This window comes from Miniopterus natalensis, chromosome 7, assembly GCF_054644295.1.
Source record: "Miniopterus natalensis isolate mMinNat1 chromosome 7, mMinNat1.hap1, whole genome shotgun sequence".
Lineage (NCBI taxonomy): Eukaryota > Metazoa > Chordata > Mammalia > Chiroptera > Miniopteridae > Miniopterus > Miniopterus natalensis.
In genome coordinates this window covers 65,359,944-65,369,202 of record NC_142087.1, presented here as the reverse complement: position 1 = coordinate 65,369,202, position 9,259 = coordinate 65,359,944, and positions in this window count along the sequence as shown.

The following is a 9,259-nucleotide window of genomic DNA, read 5'->3' as shown; positions in this document are numbered from 1 at the left end:
GACCATATATGCAGGGGTAACTTTGGGCTGTACATTCTGTTCCATTGACCTAAGTGTCTGTTTTTATGCCAGTGCCATGCTCTTGATTACAATAGTTTTACAGTATAGTTTGAAATCAGGAACTGTAATGCCTCCTGCTTTGTTCGTTTTCCTCAGGATTGCTTTGGCTATATGGGGTATTTTGTGGTTCCATACAAATTTTAGGGTTTTAGTTTTTTATTTCTGTGAAAACTGCCATTGGAATTTTAATAGGAATTGCACAGATAGGTTTGAGTACTATGGACATTTTAAGAACATTCATGCTTCTACTACATGAATACAGGATATTTTTCCATGGACTAATTTCTTTTTCCATCTCTCTAATCAAAATCTCATAGCTTTCAGTGTACAGCTCTTTCACCAACTTGGTTAAATTTATTCCTCAGTATTTTATGATGTTATTGTGAATGGCATTGTTTTGTTTATTTCTTTTTCAGATATTTCACTGTAGCTAAAAGATGAGTAAGATCTAGGGATCTAATACAGAGCACTGGAATTATGGTTAACAATAATGTATTATGTACTTCGAAGTTGTTAAGAATAGATCCTACGTGTTCTCACCATAAAAAAGAAATGGTAATTATGTGATGACATGGGCGTATTAGTAATGTCTATGGTGGTAATCATTTTGCAGTATATAAATGTATCAAATCATGTTTTACAACTTAAATGTATACAGTGTTATGCATCAATTATACTTCAATGAAACTGGGAGAAAAGAGGTTATTGTGGCTGCTTTGAAGAGAAAAACCATTTTGGGGGAAAGAGACCAGTTAGGTGGCTGCTCTTGTATTCCAGATGGGAGATGACGAGAGTCAGAATGGATTATAGACATGAAACTGATGTGAAATGGTTGGATCCTTAATAATTGTTCGAGGTAGTGTTTGCAGAATTTGCTGATTGTTTGAAAGTGGAAAATAAGATAAAGGCAGGAATCAAGGATGATGCTTAAATTTTGTAGCAACTGGGTGATGGTGGTACCATTTACTGAGACTGGAAGGGTTTTCTAGAGAGGGATGGGTTGGGTGACGTAAACAGTTGTTCTGTTTAGTGACATTAAATTTCTGATGCTTATTAGATTTCCAAATGGAGATGGCAGTAGACAGTTGCATATTTTATTTCAGTGTCTCTTAGAGTTCTAGATATTTTACTCACTGCTTTATAACAACCTATTTATTAATATAGAATCTGGCAAATAAATGGTAGCTCATAGCTAGGAAGGATTCAAGCTCCTTAGGTTAGCATTCAAGACGTCTCTTTGCCTACTTAGCCCCATCAATCTCTAGTCTTCTTTCACAATATTTACTATAGCCATATCAAGCCACTTTTCGTTCCCTAGACACATCATAATAACATATGCCCCTGTGACTTTGCTTGTATCTCAGCTATTTAGAATTCCTTTGCCCCCTCTTTCCATCTGGCTAATTTCTACTCATTCGTTAAGACTCTATTTTGGTGTCATGTCACCCTTGGAAACTTCTTTAACCCTCCTAGGGGTGGATAGGTTCTTTCACTTCATATTGGCACCCAAGGCCTCCTTCAACTCAACATCTGTCATGTAGTACTGTAATCACTCAAAAGTCTGCTTTCTAGACTAAACTGAGAATTCTTAAAATCCAAAAGCTGTCTTTTTTTATAGCCCTATAATGACTAGAATTAGTAGATAATCGAACTAGTCATTGAGTGAATGAACATTTCTTTCAGACTTTTGAGTCTCTTTGAGGAACCTGTAGGGTAGGAAATGTACATAGTTCAGATCCTTACACATTCTTTCTGATTAGACAGGACCAGGGAAGGACTGACAAGAAGACTTCCTGATTTAAAACTTTCCAGAATGTGTCCTTGTACAACCGCTAGGGATTTACTTACGGAGGGTTATACATTTCTGTTTATTCGTGTTCTCTTATAAAATGTGAAATTTAGGGAGGGAGAGTAACACAATAAATCATTACATGAAAGATAAGGTCATAGTAGAAAGAACACTGAGTTCTAGGCTATGGGGTAGTCTCAGATCTCTCCCTAACCTGTCACACAAACTTAGTCCTAACAACTAGACTCTGGTGACTATTGTACCTCTGCAGTTTCAACAGTAGAATCAATTATTCAGAGAGACAAAGCATGTGGTTTAGTGGTAAAATTATAAAATACTCTTAAAAGTCTTGGGGTAATAGTAAAAGGGCATTCAAAAATAGGATGTAAAGAAATGATAACAACCTAGAGGGGGTGAAAGAGTACAAATGATTTCACTGGAAAATTATATTTGAAGAAAAATAATAGTCCTTATTGTTATCTACCAGTGATAGAGGATATTCTTTGAAAAACGCAATCCTGATAATGAGAACTTTCCATGTTCCATTCTCCTTTGACTTCAAATGAAACCCAGCTGGGCAGGAGGTGGTTTCTGATCCCCATTTTTAATTGATAGCCTTGACATGGACTGTGTTCTGAGTTTCCTAATTGTCTCAGGGAAGATTTGTTCAAGTGATTCAAATTTCCATGCCCAAACTGGTTTCCAAATGTCGAAAGCTTACAGCCTGCCCCTTCCATGTGCAATTTTGAGACAAAGTTGAGTATTATCATTAGTAATACCACTTAATGGGACCATTAAGGATCTTGGCACCAATCTTTCATTCATTTTCAATGTCATGGGAGAGAGATTTATTTGAAGTCCTGCAGAGCTGCCTAAGCCCTGCACATTTCAGATGGAGGCAGAGATGGTTGCTCTAATGCTATATTCTACAGTGGGGATCTTAGAGGTAAGACCTTAGCACAGCATTTTAGCCTTGACACCTGAGCCTCTGTTATAACACTATTCATATTTCTTAGTTCTAGTAGTACTGAGTAGCTTATATGCATCAAAATATAATTATTAGAGCCTTATCCCCAAGGGAATGAAGAGGGGGCTAATCTAAGCCTTTTCTGGGATACAAAGGCTAAAATGAGGAAGGTAAGAGGATTGCTTATCTAGTCTGGTATCTAAAGCCCTATATTCCAATTCCAGCCTCCTTTTACAGCTCTCTCCCCTATTGCCTTCCTACATGAATTCTCTGCTTCGATCCACTCACTGTCCCTTAAATATGAATTTTTTGTTATCATCTTATTAGTTTTCAAAATGCTATTCTATTTACCTGAAATGCACTTCTCTTTCCCCTCCATTTATTTAAAACCACTAAATCATCCAAGGGCTGGCTCTCATTCCATCTTCTATGTAAAGTCCTCCCTGTTTCCTGAAATTAACAATCCACAAAGCCCATCATCCGCCATCTGTAATCTTTCATTTAGACAGTGTTTACCGAGGTCTTACTCTGTGCTGGGGACTGGGCCTGGTGTTAGTGATAAAATTGTGAGCAAATTAGACAAGCCTTTCCCTATCCTTCAGGAACTCTCAGTCTAGTAGGGTGGAAATATGTTAATTAGTTGCCAAATTATAGCTAATATTTATGATATTTACTGTGTTCCAAGAACTTCATTTGATATGATTGTGGCTAATCCTTACTACAGCTTTATGGGACCTTGTGTTATACTTTATGAGGTAGCCTCTGTTGTTTTTCCTATTTAAGAGAGGGGAAAATAGAGGCCTAATGGTGTTGACTAACTTGCCCAAGGCCATCCAAATGCTAGAGCAGTGACTGAATTCAGCATTTTTAACCACTAAGCACACTTCTCCTAGCCTTCAGGTATTTCACCTTTACCTGTACCTTCACTGATTGCCTCGTGTTATAACTCATATGCATACATAGATTGTCTTTTCCAACTACACTGTAATGCAGGGTCCATGAAGAGACTGACCATGTCTGAAGGAACAGTAAGGAACACAGGCTTTAGAAACAGACCTATATTTAAACTCCTGATGCCCTGTCTGTGCAACCATGCAAAATTAACCTCTCTGACCTTCGGTTTCCCTACCTGTAAAACGGGCAAAATAATCACCACAGAGAGGTGATTGAGGATTAACTGAAATAATATATGTAGAGTCTCAGCACAGTGCCTTGGACATGTCTAGTGCTCAGTGAATGGTAGCTAATGTTATTCTTTGGAGCCTCCATCCCTTGTCTGCCAACACAATGGCGACACACAGCAGTGCAAACATCTTTCTTAAATTGTTGACTGTAGTGAAAACCTAAAAAAATTCAGAATAATCCTCAAGAAACCCCCTTTGACAGCTAATTTTTAGTAAAGTTTATCTTTATAAGACATAGTTTTATTATTTTAAGTTATATAAAAATGACACAGACTAAACACAAAATACAGGGCATTTAAAAAGTGTTAAGTATTTGAAAAGTACCTGGTTAATTGAAAGTGGAAGTTTGAGAATGTACTTTGATATAAGTGAAATGAATCATGGACATTTATTCTCAGCACATACACACTTTTGAATACATAGCATGCAAAAAATTCAGTGAAGAAAATTTCAATTTGTATTCTATTAATACAAATGATTTAATGAGCACATAATATATGCAATATGTTTAAAAAACATAAATTTCCCATTAGTTTCAATGTTTCTCAGATTACTAAATTCTTATTTAAATGATTATAAAAGGGTCAAACCAATCCTAGTCTGAATTATGATAAATTTTTAAACATCTACTTAAGATTGTTGTCCACACATCCACTAACATATTAATCATTTTTATTTTAAATTTCCTGCCTGCTGGTTTCAATGTCTGGTTCACTTAAAAATCTTCTTATGTTGATTATTTTGTCTCTTGACCATGAGTTGTTTCTTTTTCTTCTTTATGTTTTTTTTTGTATCTCACAATTTTTGCTGGAAAGTGGTCATCCTACATGTGACAGTAGAGACTGAGTTAAATAGTATTTAGGCCTGGAAATGGAAACACCTTCTCTTCTGCTGGACCTACAGAGTGAAGGGTTAAGTTAACCTCATCAGGAGTTGGGCTGAGTCTGAGTTTTGCTGTGACTTGGGTTACATTTAGTGCAACTCCAACTTCAGATTCCTGTATTGCTACCTCATGCTTAGTCTGAGGACTGGTTTGCTGGAGAGTTTTTTCTTAGAGTCTGTTTCACCCTCAGCTTTAGACCTTCCCTTTATATCTCAGAGAGTTCTTTCTTCAGGTTCTTGACCCTTTCTCAGCAACAGTCTGCTGTTGTGTGTTACTTAATGCTTGATAGCCTGGGAGGAGAGGTGGGGGAAAGTGGTGTTTCCATTGTCCTAGTCTAACCTTAGTGTTAGACAGGCCCTGTGTCCCTGCTATCTGGGGCTTTTTCAGTGATCTTGTCTTTCCCCAGAAGTAGAAGACCTCTGTCCCTTCTACAGCCACAGTGAGTCTTCACTTATGTCCTGGAAACAAAAAGCTTTACTGCCCTTCCTCCAACACCTTAAGGTTTTTGTCCCATAAAGAAAAAGGTCCAGATGGAACTGTGTGTATTTTCTAGAGAGAAAGCCCCTAGTCAACTTCAGGCCTTTGCCACAGTGAAGGCTTTCTCTTGTTTTTTCTCCAGCACCCTGATTTTCCTTGTGATCACCAGTGAATCACCAGCCAATGGGTTTGCAGCTTCCAGAGATTCTACAATCACATACTAGGTCACACTCAGTCTTTAGCCATTAGTTAAAGGATCCTTCTTTAACTGACAGATCCTCCCTTGTATAGGGAAGTCTTGTTTTCCTCCTGTGCTGAGTGCATGTGTCTCATTTTTCCATGGATGTGCCCGTCTTTCATGAGATTTCAGGTGTGACTAACCTACCTGCTGGGTTCAAGAAAAGTTAAAACTCTGAGTTTATGTTTTTCTTGTTGATAGAATGAGAGCTATGCTCTTTAAATTTTCTATATCTCAAGTGGAATGTAACATCACTAAATTATAAGAAAAATAAAGCCTTGAGTGAAGGTTGCCAATTTAATAAGTTCTATGGGATAAAGAGACATATATTAGAATTGGAGTAAAGGGGCAATTCAGTTGTAAATCTTACAAGGGGAATGGCAGGAATAGTTATATGCTTGGAAGATGAGCCAAAGAGCAGGCATCAGGGGACCTGAGGGGAAAGGCACAGGGTTGTATTGTAAGATGTCCTCTTGTCCAAGTGAGTCAGCAGTGATGAGTAGGGTGAGAAAAGGTCAGAGTATTTTTAAATGTCACATCCATGAGTTTAGGTTCATTGACACCCACGAGGGAAAAACATTATTTCAATTGTGGAGAGACTAAAAATACGGATTTAAAAGACTCTCAGAAGGTGAATAGCTATTGCTATCCTTGTACAAGTCAGACTAAGTACTTAGAAAACATGGTCATGAAGCATAAAACAAAATCAAACTAAGAAAAACCACTTAGTAGTTCAAAACAGGATCAAATAGCTAGTGACAGCATGCATGAATGATGAAACCGCCCCTTATAATAAAAACTTAGAGTTAATGCTATTATTGATCAGATGAGATAATACACGTAAAACTACTTTGTCAAACATGGAGTGGAATGAAAATGTGAAGTATTAGAATTATAAACACTGCTTTGTTTCAGAAGAAATATGGCCTGGAATATGTCTCAGAATGAGCTCAAGAAATGTCCACATGCTAACAGGTATCGATAAAATGGTATTTGTGAAAATCCTGATAATGTTGATTCTATTTTTGGTAATTTAAGTACTTCACGATGGACTGACCGGTTGATGTTCTGCCTCCTCCATAAAGCTTCCTCTGACTCCTTTGACTCTTTTGACCATATAGTGATGATCTTCTGTTTCACTGAATTATTTTTTGAGCCTGCATACCACGTGGCAGAGCAAGAGTTTGAAAGCTATGCTCTTCTCCCTACTCCTTATTGGATCTCTTCTCCCTGTCCAGACAGATAGACGTTAGTTACCCATTGCTTTGGTGAAAGTCTGTCAGTGTAGAAACTGAGAACAGATGTGTCAGGTTCTTTCAGCTCTGAAGTTGACTTTAGATAATGTTTGGAGAAATACCTAATCTAGTTACGTGTCTCTGCGAGAGCTTGGTCCTGTTCTGGAGATGATCAGTTCTCAGCTTGTGTGAACCAGTCTTTACTTGAGTGAACACTATTACATCAGCTCTGTCAATGAAGTTCCATTGTCATTCTCATGGCCGACCAGTGAAACTACAGCCAGCAGGCCCAGTGATCATCCAGCAAAAAGAACACGCTTAGTTGGTCTCAGGACTGTTCAGCCTACTTTCTACATCTCCCCACGTGGACAACCACTCTTCTGATGAGAAGTGTCCTTGGAAGACCCAGGAAAGGAGAAAGGGGTTTGGATACCTAAAGTGATAATGCTGCTATGAGAACTCAGGCTGCCTGAACCTCGCTTCCATCTTCTACTCCCTGACCCATATATCTGGACAAATTGGAACCGGAGAGAAGTCATCATCAGAGGGTCAAGAGAGTAAGAAACAACAATAACTTATGTCCTTGTTCTTACTTTTTGAGATTGAACTGCAGTCCTAACTTCAATTTCAAGGCTTAAATGCATTTCTGTAACAGCTATTGGATTAATGAATTCAAGAATATTTTACTGGAATAGCCCTCTAAAATCACTGAGGATAAGCCCATGTTCTAATCAATTTTCTTCCAAAAGGAAACCTATTAGCAAATTCTCAGAATATTTGTGGTTTTGGTGTTTATGGCAATAGACTCTTGCACATTCAGTGTTGGTGTTATACCTACATGCCAGCTTTTATGAAGGTGATTATCTGTATAAACTGTGCCATTTTTGAAGAGACTAGGATACTCATTTGTTTTGATGGTGAGAAATGGAGGTGCAGGAGGTGACACAAATGTGTGAGTTGTTTTGTTATTATAACTATAATCAGAATTCCCTGCGTGAAAAACAAAACAAAATAAAACAAAGACAAACTTAGCTTGCCTGGAGTGATGGGGGGAGAGAAAAAACGCGAAGGGCCAATGAGCAGTGCAATGCACTGAATTAAACAGAATACAAAGTTGCTGGAGCCTGGAGTGCTTGAAGGTCCAGATAGGAAGTGAAAGGTATGAATTTGTGGCCAACCCTTTATTTGTCAGTGTGACGCATCAGGTACCATGTGAGAACCCATTGATTTTTATGTGTCACGAGAAACAGTTATTAATGGAAAAAAAAAGATGCTTTCAGGAAAGACATTTTCTTGGCATGGACATTTACAAGGAAGTTAATGGCTGAGTAGTAATCATTTGTGAGGAGGGCTAGTCTTGCTTGAAATTAGTTGAATTTTTGGTCTATGGTGATGGAAGTGTATATACCACAACACCCGTTTGCAAAACTGAAATGTTGTTAGTAGAGAGAGGCTCATTTGTCATCTGAATTCCTTAGGGAAGTATTTATTTTTCTGTATTTGAGGAGGAAAACCTTTTATAAAACAGGTCCTGAAATTCCAAAGTGTAGGTTGTTTGCTTCTAAATATTCACACCCTAATATATAAGGGTTTGTTCAGATTCTCTCTTCTGGTTGACTTGAGAAAACTATATTAATTGACATTGAATTGAGAGACCTGTTATCTGTACATCAGACTGGAGTGTTTTAAACCCAATTGAGATTAAGTGGAACCAGTTTTACATTGTCTATATCTACACAGGCAATGAGCAGTGAAGAGTTAAGGAGAAAACGTAAATGACTGCCTCTCCATGAACTATACCGTCACCCACTCCCTTAGTGCTATTACCTATAGCAACAAATTAATAAGTATCTCAATTGAACTGATTGGTTATACGTGTTGTTTTAAATCACAAGTCATTGATTCCCAATCATTTATATCCTTAATCACACAGGATCACATTCGATATTATTGCTATTAGCTAAGGTTATTTTCCAGTGTTTTCATGGAAAAGATATTAAGCCATAGGGACTGTCCAGACTAACACTCTTTATTTGACAGGTAAAGACTTGCTGAAAACTATTGAAATTAAATATTTTGTTCAAAGTTACACAGCCAGTTAGCAGTAGAGCTTAGACAAATTCTATTTTGGAACTTTTTCCACTACTTCATGATGTTATTTTAAAGCACATTCCATTATTTAACTGTGATTGCCTTTCAACGGTCAGCAGTCTTCACTGGGGAATGTTTTTCATCACATCTTTGTTTGACTTAAACTCACTGCCACCCTTTAGTTTCTTTTCCAGGTGACCTTTGAGAGCCCAGACCTAAAACCAATCACCAAGAAATCATGATCCTTAAACTGAAATAGCTAAACTTCACACCATCATTTAGTTCTTCAATTTCCTTAAGGAATTATCCTACTTCTCAATGATTTCTAGCCAAGT